Below are 20531 nucleotides of genomic sequence, written 5' to 3'. Positions count from 1 at the left end.
AACCATACGATTCATATTGATAAGTGTTCGAAACTGGCAATCCTTGGTAGTCCAAGTAACCTTACGGTTCATATTGATAAGTGTTCGAAGCTGGCAATCCTTGGTAGTCCAAGTAACCACACGATTCATATTGATAAGTGTTCAAAGCTGGCAATCCTTGGTAGTCCAAGTAACCATACGATTCATATGGATAAGTGTTCGAAGCTGGCAATCCTTGTTAGTCCAAGTAACCATACGGTTCATATTGATAAGTGTTAGAAGTAGGTAATCCTTGGTAGTCACTGTAATCATATGTTTCATGTTGATAAGTGTTTGAAGCTGGCAATATTCCTAATTCGCTGTTATTAAGTGCGAGTATTCATATCTTATATTCATGCGTGTATGTATCTATGTATGACGCTGCATCAATGCGAATATTACGTCTCTAAAATTGTTTATCATGAGGTTCCTATGCTAACATGTTTAATTTCGTTACAAGCATAGTCCTTATCATTCTGTATACCATATCATATACCCTTTTTTAATAATCTTGAAACCCATTTTCACCACAAATGGTAAGTCACGTGCAGTACCATACTATGTAAGTGGATCTGACAGAGGGTATTAATGTTGTTGTTAATCCCCTTGCCTTATTGATATTCTGTTGAGCGTTGGAAGTTGAATTGTATTTCAAATAACGATAACATATAAGTGTATTAATATAACCTTAAATCTCACACCCATCGGTATACACATGATCATCACATTATATTGATTTTTTTCATTTATTTTTAATATAAGCTTACCTTTGCTTCACCTCTGCCAAACAGCATTTTTTGTGATTCATAAATTCAATACTTGATAATGAAACTATATATTTATTTTCAGTTTTCTAAAACACTGCTTGAAAGAGTCATTGCATCAAACGGAATCGACATTGTTAATAGTCTGGTGCATCACGGAGTGAGATGGAAGCCTATAGCGTCTAAAGAGTAAAGAGCAAGTATGTAATCTTATAAATCTTTCAGTTCATATTTTGTCATGTATAAAGTGATATATCATGTTAAATTCCGCTAGTCAGGAAAAGGTGCAAATATTTAAATTCTCCTAACAAGATGTCCAAAATATTTTGCCCAATTTTATTGATATAATTTCGTAAAGTAATGTAATGCAATGATTTCCACACGCTAGTTCGCGGGCAAGTGTTCAGTTTTTAGCCGGTATGCTATAAATTCTGTTGCTTTGTTAATTTCGTATACCTAATTTCCGAAAAGACGCGGGTTATGTTTCTTTTTGGGCGTCCTGCTAGCGATGGCGAGTATCGAAGTATGTATGTTCCAGTCGCCAGCAATGGGATTATAATACTGGCAATGGGGCATTTGCGGTTGCATTCATACAATTGGTCAGGCCTCATTTTATAGTATTTATTATATTCATATTTTATGGGTTTGTTTCTCCGCTATAGCGTTTTGTCATTTTTTCAATAGTCTAGTACAGTAGTTTTAACCAGGGTTCAATCGAGTTTTTGTTGTTCGTTGGAGCTGTTCCAGAGTTTCGACGAAGGTCCTTTAAATTAAAACAGTTTTTTATTATGGCACTATTCTATCACATCGTCATTAAATTATGCAGATATTTGGACTTACACGTTCAACAACTAATAAATTAGTGTTGCTGTTTGTATAGTGTGCGCAGTTGTACGTTTTAGTGAACCCGTCATCTCCACGGATGTCGCGCGCTTGGGTGTTTGTGCTTATATGATAGTGCCCTTAGATGCTTTCTGCTTATGACTTTGAAACATCTTGGGTTGTTATGGAAAACCTAGGATTTTCAAGATGAATCTTTTCATTTTCTATAACCTTGCACGAAATTAGGCTTCCCCTTTATAAAGTTAGGATTGGGCTCCTAATTTCAACTGTTCGGTACAATGGGGTTTGGCGAGAGCTTTCAGAATACCGCCACAGGCTCGGAAGGGTTAAAAGGTTAACTAAAATTTGAAAAATCACACAACGTTACGTACTATTATATTTTTCGATGTTGCCATTTCGCGAGAGTAGAAACAGACTGGTACAAATAGATTTATTGAAATATATATCCATTTCATATCGAATTATATTTTCTGTCATTCATTAAAATGAATTTTTTGATTCATATACCCAGCATTTAAATTAAAAAAAAATATATATATCCAATCATATTTTAGGTATGTTCAACACAATTCTGTTAGTTTTCGCGGCTTATTTGGCAACTCGCTTTATTACATCGTTTTTTTTTATCAATTTTATTTTTGGTGTTCCGCGAGGCGACCTAAAAGTGCAAGTGTTCCGTGTCGAAGTTGGGAAAAAGTTTGGGAAACGCTGGCTTAGGATAGGGAGAAGGTCGCCAGCAATCCTCTGGTACTAAATTATCCCTTACGGTATTTGAACCTGCGAATCCAAGCGGGGTAAGAAATCAAGCGTATTACTAAGGCTTAGAACGATGCGCCACTCAACGCGAACGTACTCAGCTGCAGTGCATTGGCTGACATAGATACTAAATACATTAAAATACGTGTATACCCTTACCCTGGATCAGGGGTGGGCAACTTCTCTAGTCGGCGGGCCAGATGTGAGAAAATGAAGTCCTCGGTAGGACGGCTTATTACAAAAGGTACTTCGGTATCCAATCTTTGTTAAATGCTCGACACCCTCTGTCAACTTTACTTATCTTGGGATATTCCATGGTTCACAAAGTGCTTCATACGGACATAGGGTCTCCGCGATCTATTCGTTTACGCAAAATGGCATTAATAACATTTAAGAAGCAGCAAATACATCCGAGTTATTAAATATAGTAATTTCAATTCACTTATTAATATTGATTGGTAAGTAACAATTTGTTTTTGTTACGTTCTTACTGTTGGGCTACGTCAATAGCACCTCTTCACGAGCTCCATAACACCAAATATTTGAATGGTCTCGAATGGATGATCTATATATTATCAGTTGTTGTCGTCGGTATGCTCTTGTATTGAGCAGTCAATTATTTACTTCACATAGAACCGTGATTAATGCTGTTGCTGATGTTATGTCTCCGCCGTTTGGTTTGGACGAAGAAATTACTATACAGTAGTCATCGAAACAACGTCACATTATTACCACCCTTTAAACGACATCGCCGGCACGTTAATGTACGAAAACTTAAAATTATTCTTGGCTGCGCAAATCAATGAGCTAAGATTTGTACGCCAGAGAATCCATTGATATAACGCTAAACTTGTACACGCCGTTATTCTTTCATTGAGTTGTGGGAGAGTTACATTTTTGATGGCATTCACGTGCGCGTTTACTCTACAAATATAAACAGACAAATATAATGGAATTGCTGGATTCTTTGTACTAAGCTCCCGTCACTGATGCAAAAATGTGTGATCTGAGATAAACACCCCTGTCACGTTTTAGGATAAAAAATAAGTAATTATGCTGTTAGGATTTTGGGTTGGGAACGATTTGAAATTTTGAATTTCCGGCTGAATCTGCATCCCTCACCTTAACTGAATATTTGCTATTTCTATTTAATTCGAGCGTTGGCGGGGTGTTGTTTTGGGGTGGGGCTTGGTACAAAAGATCCTGAGAATACTACTGTGAACTAGGTTTTATACGATATTTGAAGCAAATCCCAACCGTCATTTGCATTCTGCATCTTTGAAATCACGCTTCAGAAGCGTGATCGTCTCGTAACGTCAACCTGGAGTAATTAAAGTAATCAGTTAAAACATTTGATTGCAATCAATCAGTTAGCTTTTTTCGTCAAATATTTTTGCGCGGGAAGCCACAAGCGACATCGCTTGTAGTCAGTCACAAATGTTCGTGGTAAGATGAGGTTTGATTTTGTGTAGGATGTATGGATAGGTTGACTGTGGGTTATGACAGTGAGTTCGAAACAATATTCAGGTGAGCTTAATGTTCTTTATACCTATTGTTTTCATTGCTATTATATTGCTTTCATTTTACTATTGTATAAGTGGATAATTAGAGGTTTTCGGGCCTATACGAATTGGACTTATTAACCAAATACAGAAGTCTAGATTGATGGATGATTCTCTTTTGTATCGAACTCACTAACAGCGGGTTTCATCGTTTCCTCACAAATAGGCCAAACTTAAATGCTATATGGCAATACATGAACTTATCATATTAGGAAAGTTAAACGTAATGCACCGATCTACGTAACTACGTAAGCTGCATTCAACATGGTACGCGTTACATGAATGTAATGCATGACTTTCAAAACTTTTGCAAATGTAGTGCAAAATCCATGGTTAAATAGAGATTCGCGGTAGCCTTTTTACTTTGATATATTATTGTGTATAGATTGGATCTTTGTACTAAGACCCTACCAACGTTCAAAATAGGAGAATTAGTAAGTTAGGAATGCAGATTGCCTGGAAATTCAAATTTTTAATCATTTCTAACGTGGCGGAAGCTTTGTGCAAAAGATCCGATAGATTCAGACCCATTGTCCATTGAATATGCTAGCTACAGTTCTGCAATAGTTTATTTATCAATATCTCAATTTTTTTCAGGTGCAGAAAAATTAAAGGTTAAAGATTCAAAGACACAAAATAACGAACGGGAAATATTACAAGTAAATAAATATACTTGCGTATATTTTGGAAGAAAAAATTCAGAAAAGAGTCTTACTTTAAGAATACAAAATGAGGTACAATATGTTACACTTACATATCATTTTAACATGAGCATAGCTTTGCAGTGTCTCTGTCAAATAGCATTTGTGTAAATAAATCACCTGAAAATGCCATAGTTGGCTCAACGAAATTTAGTTTAATTCAAATTTAGGATTGGCTGACACAAAATCACGACATATTTATTGATTTTCAGCGTTTTAAAACAGGACAATTTATCATTGCACCAAAAGAAATTCGCCAAGTTCGAGGTTTTCATCACTGAGTGAGATGGAGGCCTATCACGTCTGAAGAGCAAGTATGTAACCAAATCATTTGAAATCTCCCAATTTACATGTCTATAAATAAATGATATATTGTATTTTTTTTTTCGGGAAATCCACAGACAAATAATTACTTTTAATATATTGAGTATAAGCTTAGTTTTGTTTCGTCTGTCAAATGAAATTTTCTATAAATTACAACCTCAAAATTTCATAATAACATAATTCGCACAACTACCGTTTTATTCTGGCTATTGAGTCAGCCCAGTGAATAAGGCGGGGGTCATTTTTTAGAAATGAAATTAGGCTGTTTTCGTTCCCACCAAATAGTCGAGACAAAATATTGCATTGCATTATATATGTAGTATATTATATGTGTAGTATATAGTATAATGGCCGTTTCTGTCACACAATATTCAGTCCACGATAACGACAAGAATTTAAAATGTCTTTTTATATTAATTTAATTGTGTTCATGGTAACTCGCGGTTGCGTCAACTTACGACAAATGAAAGCATTACTTTTTAAAATGCCACGGCAATCGGCGAACATAATAATGTGCGAATGTATTGCCCGATTATATTTAGTTTCGATACATATTTTTTGCGATCTTGCGAATTTGTTATCGCCGTTAGGAAAATCCTACTTTCTGCTATAAAGTTCCAGAAAGTACAACTTGATTTAGTACTTACTAAAAAGTTTATTAGTAAATCAAAAATACATATTCATCGTCTTGCTTTGCTATTAAGTTATTTGTGATGATTTTAATCTGCAATTGTGTTGACGAAATAAAAGCAATACTACTCAGAAAATATCAAAGCGGTTAAGTGTCCGATTATATTTTGTTTTGATTCGTATTTTTGTGAATTCGTCAAATCTGAGCTGTTCGTACAACACCTACGGCGCTCCAGTACTGTACGTACCAATGTAGGGCAAAAAATCCTAAGAAAAAATGCCCTGGTACGTACGTATACTACGGTAGCACCCGAAATTTTGCGATTTGTAATGTCTAAAAAAGCGTTATTATTCGGTCTAGGGCAGTGGTCGGGAACCCATGGCTCGCGAGCCATGTATGGCTCTTTTGGTGATGGCATATGGCTCCTAGAAAACCTAATATTCTAAGGCTAAGCTTACTATTGTTATGAGATTTCAAACTCTTTTATAGCCAAATTTGCCAATAAGTTTGAGAACTCGCGCCCAGCGCATGGATATGTTATGCGAGAGAATTACCAGACAGGCATTGTGACAAAACTAGGGGATTCTGGAACATATTGTGACATCAAAAATCGATAAAGTCGCGGAGCAATAGAGAAAAGCTCATCGTCCGTTTGTACGTAATGGTTACAATATTTGTCATATGTGAATCGGACTAGCGAAGCTAGTTTTTAAAATACTGTGGAGATGCCATAAACATAAAAAGGGTGATGACACTGAGGAGTATCGTAGGTTTCAACTTGTGCGGCATGTGAGCAGCCGTTCAAGGCCCTCAGCGACAACATGCAGTGTCAGAATGTGTTGACTTTTGAGTAAAATTTTCAGGCCTGATTAGGGGAAGAAAATATATATGGCTCGCACGGAAATGCAATCGAAAATATGTGCTTTTCATGGCTCTCTTCACCAAAAAGGTTCCCGACCCCTGGTCTAGGGCGATCATAAAACAAAACTTATGGTGCTATCCGTTTTATTTTTAGTATTTTGTATTGCCGCTTTTCCATTTAGAAAATTTGGGTTGCCACCATTGACGCCTACCAGAAATAAAGAATTATTTTTCGTTGTTCGAACTCGCGAACTCTATCGAAGCGTGTGTTTTCGTCGGAAATCCGTAAGTGAGTTGTGAAACCCAATCGTTTGATTAAGCGACGCGTCACCTGTTACCAAATTTTCGAATAGTAAATTGCTATTCTAATAGTTGAATATTGAAGTATATGCCTAGTCCTACTCATTAACCATGTTTTATGTAAATTCTAACGTAAATCGTAACTTGGCTGATAGTTGGGTTTCACAAGTTTCATTTGCAGCCCGCAGTTAATTTCTGGTTCGTTGCGGACTTATGCAAACGCTCCGCGGACTCATTTGAGACCGCGGACTCGGGTTGGGAAACACTATTCTAAAGTATAAGCATAGCTTCTCTGTTCTCCTGTCAAATTACATTTTCTGTAACTTATAAACTTAAAACCTAATAATGACAGAGTTCGAACAACTATATATAATTCAAATCAATATTATTCAAAATTCACCTACCTTTTATTATTTTATATAAATTTCAGCTTTCTGAAACACTTCTTGAAAGCGGGAAAAACAATTTATCATTATATCTAAAGACATGCTGGGGGCATTTGTCCGGTTATGCATCACTGAGAGAGGTGGCTGCCTCGAGTCTAAAGAGCAAGTATGTTATCATAATCTTTTGGGTGCTCCCGAAGTATGCGAACCAAGATGGCGGACATCGGAACGTCACATGGGTAACAGGTTAGGGTTAGGCGATAATTTTTTTCCAATTTTCCTTATTTTAGTCCTATTATCAGTTCGAAGACTAGCCAAGAGCCTCCCGTAGTATTCATACCTAAAATTATGGTCTAACCCTAACCTAGTACACATATTACATTCCGATGTCCGCCATCTTGGTTCGCATACTTCGGGAGCCCCATCTTTTGAATTTTTCTAATTTACATTCATCACCATTATTCACAGATCCCCACAATAAATTTTGAAAATGTTATCTATTACTATTCCTAAGTAAGTTAAAATTACTTTACTTAATTTAAATGGTAAACATTTTTGTTAGGCTTAATACCAGACATAAATAAATCTAAATTTCATAGATAAATTGAATATATTAAGCTGTAAACTCAACAAACATAATATCAAATTTTGAGGTTGAACACCCTTTTGGCGTTTTTGGAATACTGAAAAAGTTCTAATAACGTACGCGATGGCATTTTGGTAGTGTCGCCGATAATTTTCGTCAGCGTGACGTGTTTTTATTTAACAACTTATGTGCTTATTCTCTCTGAATCACGAGTTTTCCTTGGCATATGCATGTTTTGTTCCACGAGGCCGACGATAACTTTTTTTTTCTTGTGCGGAATTATGAGTTCAGTGTACGAAACAAGTTAGAATACTATATTATAAAAATCGGTGAAGAGAAGCTAAGAATAAATGATAAAAAGGTGAATCCGCAAACCAATTTCTTGATTGAAAAGCGGCATCATAAAATATTGAAACTAAAATCTAAAACGAAAGGTTTCACCATAAGTTTTGTTCTGGCAGTCTCGTAGCAGATTGAAAACGCTTTTTAGACATTGTAAATTTCTGGTATGTTAGGATTTCTTTAAGATGTGTACAACTATACAATATAGTAACTGAAATCGAAACACAGTAAATTGTTCGCGCAATGTACCTTTTGTCTATTTTAATACTAACGATGGAGCCCAATACGACTTTTTCTCGGTAAGTGACGATATATAAGATAATTAATGCAAAATATGTCGATCAATTTTTTTTTGCAATATTTTAAATTACAATCGTTCGTATTTTGTCCATATCTTTAGAATAATTTTGAGTGCCGAAAAAACAAATCAAATTTGACTAACCTCAAAATACGATTCCGGTCCACTTATAGTTGGCAGTTTGGGACGTATTTTATGCAGTTTTTAAATAGTGATTTTTCATTTTATTAATCGTAAAAGTTTTCTCGAATTAAATTACTATGAAATTACTATGATGAGACATTTTAAATGCTTGCACCGGCTATGAATTGAATATTTTACTCGAGAAAAAACTTTTTGTCCACTGCGATCTAACTCATGTCACATTAGAATTTACGCTCGTTTTCATATTTCGACGCTATTGATGTCAAATTTTACTAATGATGTTATTACTTCTTTTGACAGTCACAAAATTCGCCAAGTCGTTATTTTAATAAGTAATCGAATGGCTCGCGGAGCCCCAAGTTTCTCTCACGGAGCACTTTGAGAATCTCTGCACTAATAGACCAAGGAAGAAATTTCGTAAGAGTGTTTGAAGTATCGTTGTACATGTTTAATAGCTGAGTTTTATGCAGAATATTGTACAATTTTAGCATCTCTTTGAAAATTGGCTGTTTGCATCTAATATTTAAATATTCACTCCAGCTTACCATATTAGAATTTTGTGGCAACGCTCCCAAATGGCCAAAAACTTAATATGGATACGCTTTTCGCGATAGTTACCTTATGTCTTGGCTTGTCCATGGGAACGTCCCATGGGATGGGATGGGTTAACAAACATTTGTATTTCCCATGGGACACGTGGGACACGAAAACCATATAATTTTCGGGAAAATGATGATAATAAATTTCATTATGGATTCCGTGCCCATATATTTGAGCATAACCCTCTTGTTAGTTATAAAGAACAAAACATATACAGCATTAACAATATACTTCGTGAAGGGACTGACACATGTATAATAGTTGTGAATATAAAGTTAATAAAGTCCGTAAATGTTGTTGTTTTGCATGTCTCTTCTTACATGGTGTCCTATTTATAGACGCTAAACCAAAATTTAACAATTTTTATTGAATTTTATTCCAAAAGGAATCCCACGGAATGGAATGGGATGGGACAAGGATAATTGTTATGGGGTGGGAATGGGACAGAAAAACATGATCCATGGCAAGCCTGCTTTTGTCTATATTTATCAGCATGTGTCGCCTAGTCATATAATGTTATTTATTTTGTTAAATGCAATTCGAAATGATTGTCTGTCAAAAGAAATTTTCTATGGAAAATCCCCTAAATACTTTATAATATCATGATTCGCACAACTATCGTTTTTTTTTCTGGCTAATAAGCGAATAAGACAAGAATAAATTTTAACAATAAAAAATCGTATTTTTGTCATATTACCGCCCAATATTCGGGTTAAAAATTGCATCATTTTGTTCCAAATTTTGTCAGATTTTTGTCATTCCTAAGAAGGAACTTTTTCCCTTGTGTTTGCAGTAATGATGTTAGTTTAGGCACCAATGCGCGCCTTGCAAAAGGGGCGTAGACCATTTTTGAGGGTGCATGTAGCTAATTAAATCATTTTTTAAATATTTACATTCCAACCCTGTATTTTCAAGGTATTTTTTAATGAAACATACTATTTGTTATTTGTAGCTTATTGCTAGCTAGTTATTTTTGAAGTGTGGCGAGCATTCTCATAACAAGAGTTACATTGTAATCACCACCATACTTAAGATATAAGTACCAGTACTTCTTTATTGATTTCTCCATCGAAGCCTTCCTCGAAAACGTCTAGCTAACTGCTAGAACAGCATTGTATCAATAATAATATATAGGAGAAATCATTAATTCTAAAACATGGCAACTCATTTCTATGTATATTGAATTAAATTGAGTATACACTAGTTTTGCGGATACAAGGACGTCTATATATCCTGTGTCATATGTATACCTATATTGCCTTCTTCATTGATAGCATAGTCTTTATTATCCTGCATAGGATTTATCGATTTAATTTTATGAGCCAATCTGGCTAATCTCATATATGTAATTTGAATATATCATGGTCTATGACCATGGTACTAACCAGTTAACCGTGCCATTCGTGTTCCAAGCCAGAATTACATTAGCTTTTCAATAACGATGTTATATAAGTACGTCCAACCGAATGTATCAATGTGAATTCTTTACCATTTGGCACTGGTTAACCACGCAATGCAATCCCCAAACTAAAATATCGTTTCCAGTGGCGATACTGTAACGCAGTGGTTCTCAAACTTCTTCGTACTGTGACGGCCTCCAAAAAATATGCTCAAGTTGCGACTCTCCATGAAAACCGCCTTAATACCTTTCAATTTTTGCAATGAGTTTTCAAAGTCAGTGAAATTGCATTTAATGGGATGGGAAATACTTGCGTCTTTTTACAAACACTGAACCCTGGTAAGAATTGTGAGAGCGCACGCATTTCACTCTCAACATTTACTCGAAATCGATATTTTATGTGTATCACGGCCATTGTCGAAAAACCTGCTTCACATGAATACAAAGTCCTAAAAGGGATCAAAGTGCACAACGCATTTTTTAGGAAGGATAAGGAAGGATAATCCTTATTGAAGGAAATCCAATACCTCATTACATTTTCAGAATTAAAATTTCTTTTTAAAACGATTCCGTTCAGAAACGGCGAAGAAAAGCAGCAATATATTGTTGAAGCAAGATTTCGGCCAGTGAAACATGTTATCTAATAAGCCCAAACGGCATTTAGTAACATCGCATCTCCAGTTGCAACAAAAACCACGGAGATTTACTACTTGAACGATCTGAACTCAATGTAGCCTACGTCATACTTGTATTTTCAGACTTCTCGTATAGTATCGTTTCCACGCTTGTAATATTACTTTTTCTATGCGCCCAAAAGAAATTCCGCAAAAAAAGAAAAAAATTTTCGCGACGCCCGAGCAAAATTGAAACGACGCCCACTTTGACAACCACTGCTGTAACGTATCAATATAGCCTTAAATCCAATTGGTAATAGTCCGTTCATGTTCATAATTGTCTGTATTTAGAAATGTATTTCCTATTGCTATATCGTTGATTGCTGGTACTAATATTTTAGGTTATTATGTGTATACATCTATATATATGATAAAATAGAATAAATACACGGGTACGGATACAAGCATGTCTATATTTCTTATGTTTTATTTATACAGGTATTACGTTTTTGATAAAGTAGTCTTTATTATTCTGTGTAGAATTTACTTGTTTAATCCTATGAGCAAAACTTGTTTTTACCAGAAAATAGTATCATCAACTGTAAATTATCATGGTCTATACCAGCGGATCTCAAACTTTTTAGTCGCAATAATATATACAGGAAAATATACAACTTCATCGCCTCTCCGTTTAAACATTTGAGGTCAGAAACGAATATAATACAGAACAAATGAACAAGATAAATCATAGTTTATAGTGTTTTTAATGAGATATATTAGCTTAGTGATCTTCCAGAAAGTTTTTTTTTGAAATTTTTGGTGACATTTTTATCAACCACAATCTCAAATCACCCCGTTTACTGATCGAATGACAATTTTTTTGTTTTGATAGCACTTTTTTTGTTACAAACCCCCTCTCCACCATAAAAGAAGTCGTAAATGAAGAAATCCAGGTTTCTGCCTTCTGCCTTTTTTGCATGGTTTGTCAAATTATGAAAGGTTTTCATTAAAACGATGCATCTTCATAAAAATCACGCATTGATGCATCTGTCGAATATAACATATGAATTTTATTTCCTCATTTCATTTCATTTCAAAAAGCATTGTAAAGGAGCAGTTAAATATTTTCTGCGGTATTGAACCCATGCACAGTGGACTCAGCATCAACTTTTTGCGTGTTATCATTCGTCTAATTATATTTAAATTGTAGGCTCGTTAAACGATTAACTGGTTTATACCACCTGGTAGTAAACAGTTAATAACCATGCCATTCATGTTTCAATCTAGAATCGCAATAAATTTTCAATACCGGTAATATTGGAGTGAGTCTAATCAGGTAGATTGATATAACCGTGGCAATCCTTGGTAGTCCAAGTAACCATACGATTCATATTGATAAGTGTTCGAAACTGGCAATCCTTGGTAGTCCAAGTAACCTCACGGTTCATATTGATAAGTGTTCGAAGCTGGCAATCTTTGGTAGTCCAAGTAACCATACGATTCATATTGATAAGTGTTCAAAGCTGGCAATCCTTGGTAGTCCAAGTAACCATACGATTCATATGGATAAGTGTTCGAAGCTGGCAATCCTTGTTAGTCCAAGTAACCATACGGTTCATATTGATAAGTGTTAGAAGTAGGTAATCCTTGGTAGTCACTGTAATCATATGTTTCATGTTGATAAGTGTTTGAAGCTGGCAATATTCCTAATTCTCTGTTATTAAGTGCGAGTATTCATATCTTATATTTATGCGTGTATGTATCTATGTATGACGCTGCATCAATGCGAATATTACGAATCTAAAATTGTTTATCATGAGGTACCTATGCTAACATGTCTAATTTCGTTACAAGCATAATCCTTATCATTCTGTATACCATATCATATACCCTTTTTTAATAATCTTGAAACCCATTTTCACCACAAATGGTAAGTCACGTGCAGTACCATACTATGTAAGTGCATCTGACAGAGGGTATTAATGTTGTTGTTAATCCCCTTGTCTGTTGAGACCCTTATTGATATTCTGTTGAGCGTTGGAAGTTGAATTGTATTTCAAATAACGATAACATATAAGTGTATTAATATAACCTTAAATCTCACACCCATTGGTACTGGTTTAACCACATGGTTCCCTGTTAATTACAATTCCAAAGCTTGATAATGACATAGTTTGAACAACTATATCTCTTCACTGTATTTCTGTCAAATAGCATTTTTTGTGATTTAAATAACTCGATAGTGTCTTAGGTCAACAAAATTTAGTTTCACATAAATTTAGATAGACTCGGTATACACATGATCATGACATTATATTGATTTTTTTCATGTATTTTTAATATAAGCTTACCTTTGCTTCACCTCTGCCAAACAGCATTTTTTGTGATTCATAAATTCAATACTTGATAATGAAACTATATATTTATTTTCAGTTTTCTAAAACACTGCTTGAAAGAGTCATTGCATCAAACGGAATCGACATTGTTAATAGTCTGGTGCATCACGGAGTGAGATGGAAGCCTATAGAGTCTAAAGAGTAAAGAGCAAGTATGTAATCTTATAAATCTTTCAATTCATATTTTGTCATGTATAAACTGATATATCATGTTAAATCCCGCTAGTCAGGAAGAGGTGCAAATATTTAAATTCTCCTAACAAGATGTCCAAAATATTTTGCCCAATTTTATTGATATAATTTCGTAAAGTCAGTAATGCAATGATTTCCACACGCTAGTTCGCGGGCAGGTGTTCAGTTTTTAGCCGGTATGCTATAAATTCTGTTGCTTTGTTAATTTCGTATACCTAATTTCCGAAAAGACGCGGGTTATGTTTCTTTTTGGGCGTCCTGCTATCGATGGCGAGTATCGAAGTATGTATGTTCCAGTCGCCAGCAATGGGATTATAATACTGGCAATGGGGCATTTGCGGTTGCATTCATACAATTGGTCGGGCCTCATTTTATAGTATTTACTATATTCATATTTTATGGGTTTGTTTCTTCGTTATAGCGTTTTGTCATTTTTTCAATAGTCTAGTACAGTAGTTTTAACCAGGGTTCAATCGAGTTTTTGTTGTTCGTTGGAGCTGTTCCAGAGTTTCGACGAAGGTCCTTTAAATTAAAACAATTTTTTATTATGGCACTTTTCTATCACATCGTCATCAAATTATGCAAATTTAACTAGAGTTAATCTCAGATATTTAGACTTACACGTTCAACAACTAATAAATTAGTGTTGCTGTTTGTATAGTGTGCGCAGTTGTACGTTTTACTGAACCCGTCATCTCCACGGATGTCGCGCGCTTGGGTGTATGTGCTTATATGATAGTGCCCTTAGATGCTTTCTGCTTATGACTTTGAAACATCTTGGGTTGTTATGGAAAACCTAGGATTTTCAAGATGAATCTTTTCATTTTCTATAACCTTGCACGAAATTAGGCTTCCCCTTTATAAAGTTAGGATTGGGCTCCTAATTTCAACTGTTCGGTACAATGGGGTTGGCGAGAGCTTTCAGAATACCGCCACAGGCTCGGACGGGTTAAAAGGTTAACTAGAATTTGAAAAATCACACAACGTTACGTACTATTATATTTTTCGATGTTGCCATTTTGCGAGAGTAGAAACAGACTGGTACAAATAGATTTATTGAAATGTATATCCAATTCATATCGAATTATATTTTCTGTCATTCATTAACCCAAACCTTGACATAGTTCACATAATGATATAGTTCGAAAAATTACTGGTACATTCAAATTTTAACCTCCAAATGGAAATTAGATCGAAATAATTAAACATTCTTCTGAAATTAATCAATTTTCGTAAAATTTACCGTCTTCTAATTCACGCCTTCCACCTCAACTTTTTGTTGAATAAGTTTTTTATATTAGTGCTTGACTTATTGAAATATTTAAATTATTCCCCTCTAGATCGGAAAAGTTCGAAATAGTTTAATATTTTCGAAACAACTTTTTGTGTTTCAAGTATATTACCCCAATTGAGAATGTTTCTTAAGAAAAATGAGAGATTTGAGAAAACACCCCCGCCATCTTCAAAATGCCAAAATATCAGTTGTCCATCTTGGGTTAGGGTTCAGGGTAAAAATGATTTGAAAATTTGAAATCTGCAATCGGGTTAAGAATGATTTCTTTTAAATTAATGCTTCAATTGAATTGAATTTAAATTTGTCATTAACTTTTAAATGCTCGATCCAGATTTGTGTTTGGTAAATTTTAGTTTTCATTAAATACAAAAAAGTCTGATAAACAATAATTTATTTCTAAGTCATTGTCGCATGAATGTCTTATTCGTACAAAAATACATTGGAAAATGCTAAATGATGTTTATTGTTTTTACTTGAGTAAAACAGTAAAGATGGAAAGCAAATATGTTAAGCTAAATATTGGGGAAATGAAGGCAAACGTATCAACAAAAAAGCGCTGGACGTTTCCACGAAAATATGAAAGAAATGAAATGGTCACTTCTAATTCTCTGATAAAGCGTAATAAATTGATAGATTTGAAAGCACGTAACACGACGAATTTTTATAAATTTTCAGAATTTTCTGATTTTGTCGTAACGATACTGATCAGTTTGTTCTTCATTAAGAGTACTTTTGCATAACAATGCTGTATTACACAATGGTATTTTGCGTAAATCTTAAGCTATATGGTGAAGAGAGAAAATGAGCCGCGAATTTCTTGTTTATTCATGTTCCATAGAAAACAGTTCCAAACAGGAAGCCAGGAAAGCCAGAAAATATCCAAATTACACTGCACACATGCCGAGTCATATTAATAAGGCCCTCGCTTAATCGTTTGTTCTTCTATTTTGGCTGATCCTCTACTAATATAGGAACATTTATAAACTTGTTTTGGTATCAAGGGCATGATACTGTAATGTCGTTGTACCATACGTAGTTCGTCAAATAGCCGCGTTTTTATTGCTTCAACTGGTCATAATTTGAAAATATGTTAACTTAACTATAAATATTAAAGAAAACGAATCTTCCAAATCAAATAAACCCTCTTTAGGTTTAGTACAAAATATAGAACGCCGTTAACTTTATAAAGAGGAAAATATGGAATACATGTAAAAATGAAAAATGTCTGCCCATTTTATACTTCAACGGACTTTTTTTCTGTAGTACTTTGCGTTCCATACTTTTTCATTTGTTTTTGTTGTTGTCAAGACTTCATGATAATATTGATTTTACAGTTTTTTTTATTTTTTTATCTTGGTTTAAAAAAAACCATATAGTTGCTCTCCCTCTCAAATATTAACTGGGGACAGCTAAACTAACCCAATATGCTAGGTTCATTTTGCAATAATATCGTCTGGCTTGAATATTAATTTTTTAACGAATGTTCATATTACTATAGTGTGTTGTTTACTTGTTTTAGTTTATATTTATTTGCGCTATATTGGATTTTCATTCATTTCAATTTCGATTCGGAATGGTTTAAATGAGTGTTCTACCTTCTGCTTAAAACAAACATCAATGTCGTTGTACAGTCAGTGTTGGTCAAACGAAATCAAAAGACTTTCGGAAAAAGATAGCGGGTATCGGTAATATCGGCAAAATATTTGGTATCGGTATTCGTATCGATATCGGCTAAATGTAGACTGATATTTTCAAGATAATTAACTTTTTAATCTATTCCAAAATGTTTTTAAAAAGTAGGTTGAAATACTGATATGTAAATTAATTTATTTGCTTTCCACAGTATTAGCCTCGATAAGTATGAGCAATGCCGTTTCCCAACCGCGCGAATAGAAACGAGAATAAGCCACCCACAGAAGCTAAACCCGACAAGTTTTCTAACCGAACACCGATATTATTAGCGTCGGTGTGCAATGTATTCATCTTAAAAACGTATCTGGACCCAAAACATGAATTTCTTATTATCTGAAATATGTTTTTTTTTTAATCTGAAAAATTGTGTGGCATGAATAATGTTTGCAAAATGTTACTTTACCTAGTTTGGACTGCACACTTGAGATAATAATTACATAGCATGTGGACGTCGGCAATTTCTGTTTCAAAATATTGATATCGGCGTTTTATCGTTGTTGTCGAATCAGTATCGGCGACAAGTAGTATTGGTACATCTCTCATGTTGGAATCTCCAGTATAATGTAATGGACGTTAATGTAATGTTCAAAATAGATACCCACCGCATGCGTTATTGTATCAAATGATATGTTGTAAAGCAATGTACTCTCTTACTGCAAACATTAAAAACTCGTATGATATTAAATAGTATCTCTTATTAGGCCATCTTAAGCGTTTATTTGGTTACACATACTACTACTAAGATTTATTTCCTCAGCTACAGACAAAGTTTAATTGTTTTATTCGTATATATATTTGACACGGGGTTATTTCGAAAGTATCGGGCATTGAACTTTTGATGAATAACCGCTCATAGACTACTCTCTTTGAGGCAATTTCATCTTCTGTTCGTGGGAAGAAAATAGGCATGTTGACGTAAACAAAATCTTGTATCGGATCGGTCTTGTCTTTTCTATTCTTGTTTATTTATTATTATTTCGGTATTTCAGATCATTGTGAGTCGGCTATTTAAGAGTTAATTCACATTAGAAGTTTGTAGTTTAAGTAGTGTTAATTCAATTGCCATAATAAACTGATTGTTGGCTAGAATTATATTTTGGTTAAATGGGTTCAATAATATTGCATAAATTAATGTTTCTATTGTTTTCATCTTTCGGAATTAAGTATGTTGTCGACCTACTTAGGTTGGTCGTAAACTTTAGCAACCCTATACATTAATAGTTTTGGCTTCTATATTATGCGTTTCGCACATATTAATTGTTTTTTCGTACTTTGTTCATGTAGACTGAATATTTCATTGCCAATAATATACTTCAATCATATTCAAAGTTGTGGAGTTGTTAATATCGAGAAAACTGGCAGGTTATAAGTCTAAGGTAGTTGATGACGCGCAGCGTCACCGCCCAACACGTTATAGGCGTCTTGTAGAGCCTCATCATACTTAATAAGTTGCTCATAATTTATTTCCTTCATTATAAAAAGGCATAATAACTAAATGTATATATATTTTTACAGGATTCCTCAATTAAAGAACTTGACGAGTCTTTATGTTTTTCAAAAAAAGATAAAACTCAATTATTCAAATATGAAGAAGAGTTTTATTAAAGATAACTAAGATGTGCTAGCCAACAAATGCATTGAGTCCACACACAAGACTTTGATATAGAAAAAAGTCACTGTTTGTTTGAGACTGTGTCCCATTGCCATACGTACTTTAAGCTCGTATGCATGTGCACTTATTACCAATATGTGGTAGAAAACAAATGCATTGGGCAGCATACACGAATGCCTTTATATCAAATAAGACTGTTGTTTAAAGCTATACCAAAATACCATACACACTGTAAAAGAAATATATGCGAAAGTTTAACATGGGTCAACCCGTGAGAAACTAACTATTTGTGTAATTTGAATAATTGCAAACGGATTCTTGATTGTATTCTTATTAATAAATTGAATCATAGCTTAGAAAACTAAATACAATTGTTATTTGTATTTTACCACCCTGCAATGTTCGTTTTACGTTATTCTTATATTTTTGTTACTGTTATTATATGTTACTGATTTGTGATTTATATCATTGTTTATTACTGATATTGTATATTTGTAATATGCTGTTTCCATATACGGCTATTTTTTTGCCGTAGTCAATATTTTCTATTGTATTTTTTGAGATATTTTCAACAGGAAAACAAGATATCGTGACAACGACAAAGGAAGAAAAGTATTACCAGGCTTGCCATGGCTTTTTTTTTGAAAATTTTTCCATTATAGATAGATTTAGACCCATCCCCGTCATTAGGGATAATAGGGATTTTATTAGGCTTAGATATTTTCAATGTTATTCTAGCTTCTCAGGCACAGAACTATGAAGACATTGGAAAAATCAAGAAAAGACGGATACAAGAAAAATCTACAAACTACATGGCTTACTCCTTCAATCTAGAGTTTTTGATTTTAGTTTGGTATAAAAAATTTCTTATTATAATAATACCTATACAATAATGCACAAAGAAATATATGCATTGCTGATATTGAATATTTGTTAATAAAGCTTCTTTAGTAGTATGCTGTATCCATATTTGCCTATCTTATTTGTCTTAATCATTATTTTATTTTCTATTTTTGAGATATTTTAACAGGAAACAGAATACCGTGACACCGACGAAAAAAAGGAAAAGTATTAACAGGGCTTGCCATGGCTTTTTGTTTTTAATATTTTATTTGATATAGACAGATTTATAGTCAATCCTCTAATTAGGAATACCCGCCATTAGAAAATAATAGTGTTTTTAATGGGCTTAGATATTTTCAATGTTATTCTAGTTTCTCAGGCACACAACTATGAAGACACTGGAAAAGTCAAGAAAAGACAGATAGAAAGAAAATCTACAAATTACATGTAATTATTTTTTGAATTTTATGAGGCTTAGATATTTTTAATTGTATTCTAGCTTCTCAGGCACAGAAATATGAAGAAGTATGAAAAATACTGAAACAAGGAAACAATGAAGAAATTAGGAAAAGACTGAAACAAGAAAATTTACAAATTAAATGTAAATATTTTTACAAATTTTATTAGGCTTAGATATTGTTAATATTATCTTAGCTTCTCAGGAACAGAATTTTGAAGGCACTGAAGAAATTGAAAGAAGACGGAACCAGAGACAAATCTAAAATACCGGTAAATATGTTACATTTGTTTCATTGGGCAGGCTTACCTTTTTCATTTAGTGTTCATTTTAATTTTATTTCGATATAATATTTTTCTGATTATATTATTACTGATACAATAATGTACCAAGTATTATGTTTATTGCTGGCATTTAATATTTGTTAATAAAGCTTTTTTTTAGTAATATGCTGTATCCATACTTGCCTATCTTATTTGTCATAATTATTATTTTCTCTTCTATTTTTGAGATATTTCAACTGGAAACGAGTGACACCGATAAAAGAAGAAAAGTATTAACAGGGCTCGCCATGGCTTTTTTGTTTCTTTTAATATTTTATTTGTTATAGATAGATTAGTCCCATTCCCACCATTAGGAATAATAGGGTTTTTTAATAGGCTTAGATATTTTTAATGTTTTTGTAGCTTCTCAGGCACACAACTATGAAGACACTGGAAAAATCAGGAAAAGACGGATAGAAGAAAAATCTACAAATTACATGTAAATATTTTTCAAATTTTATGAGGATTAGATATTTTTGAATGTATTCTAGCTTCTCAGGCACAGAATTATGAAGGAGTAAAAAAATACTGATACAAGGAAACAATGAAGAAATTAGGAAAAGACTGGAACAAAGAAAATCTACAAATTGAAT

General features: G+C 33.8%; 1 long non-coding RNA gene across 2 annotated transcripts; it reads left to right on the top strand.

Annotated features, from left to right (window-relative positions):
- Positions 1 to 1061: 1061 nt before the first annotated feature.
- LOC120342645 (uncharacterized) lies at positions 1062 to 19686 on the top strand. Of its 2 annotated transcripts, XR_013474962.1 has the most exons (6): positions 1062 to 3908; positions 4541 to 4677; positions 4857 to 4958; positions 7191 to 7312; positions 13563 to 13677; positions 18219 to 19686. It is a non-coding gene; the product is annotated as an uncharacterized LOC120342645 (long non-coding RNA). The 2 variants fall into 2 exon arrangements; XR_013474963.1 differs by lacking the exons at positions 7191 to 7312; positions 13563 to 13677; positions 18219 to 19686 and adding an exon at positions 11093 to 11676.
- Positions 19687 to 20531: the final 845 nt, after the last annotated feature.

The sequence above is a fragment of the Styela clava genome, chromosome 3, assembly GCF_964204865.1.
Source record: "Styela clava chromosome 3, kaStyClav1.hap1.2, whole genome shotgun sequence".
In the NCBI taxonomy this organism is placed as follows: domain Eukaryota; kingdom Metazoa; phylum Chordata; class Ascidiacea; order Stolidobranchia; family Styelidae; genus Styela; species Styela clava.
The sequence above is the reverse complement of the archived record's forward strand: the minus strand, read 5'-3'. Positions and strand labels throughout refer to the sequence as shown.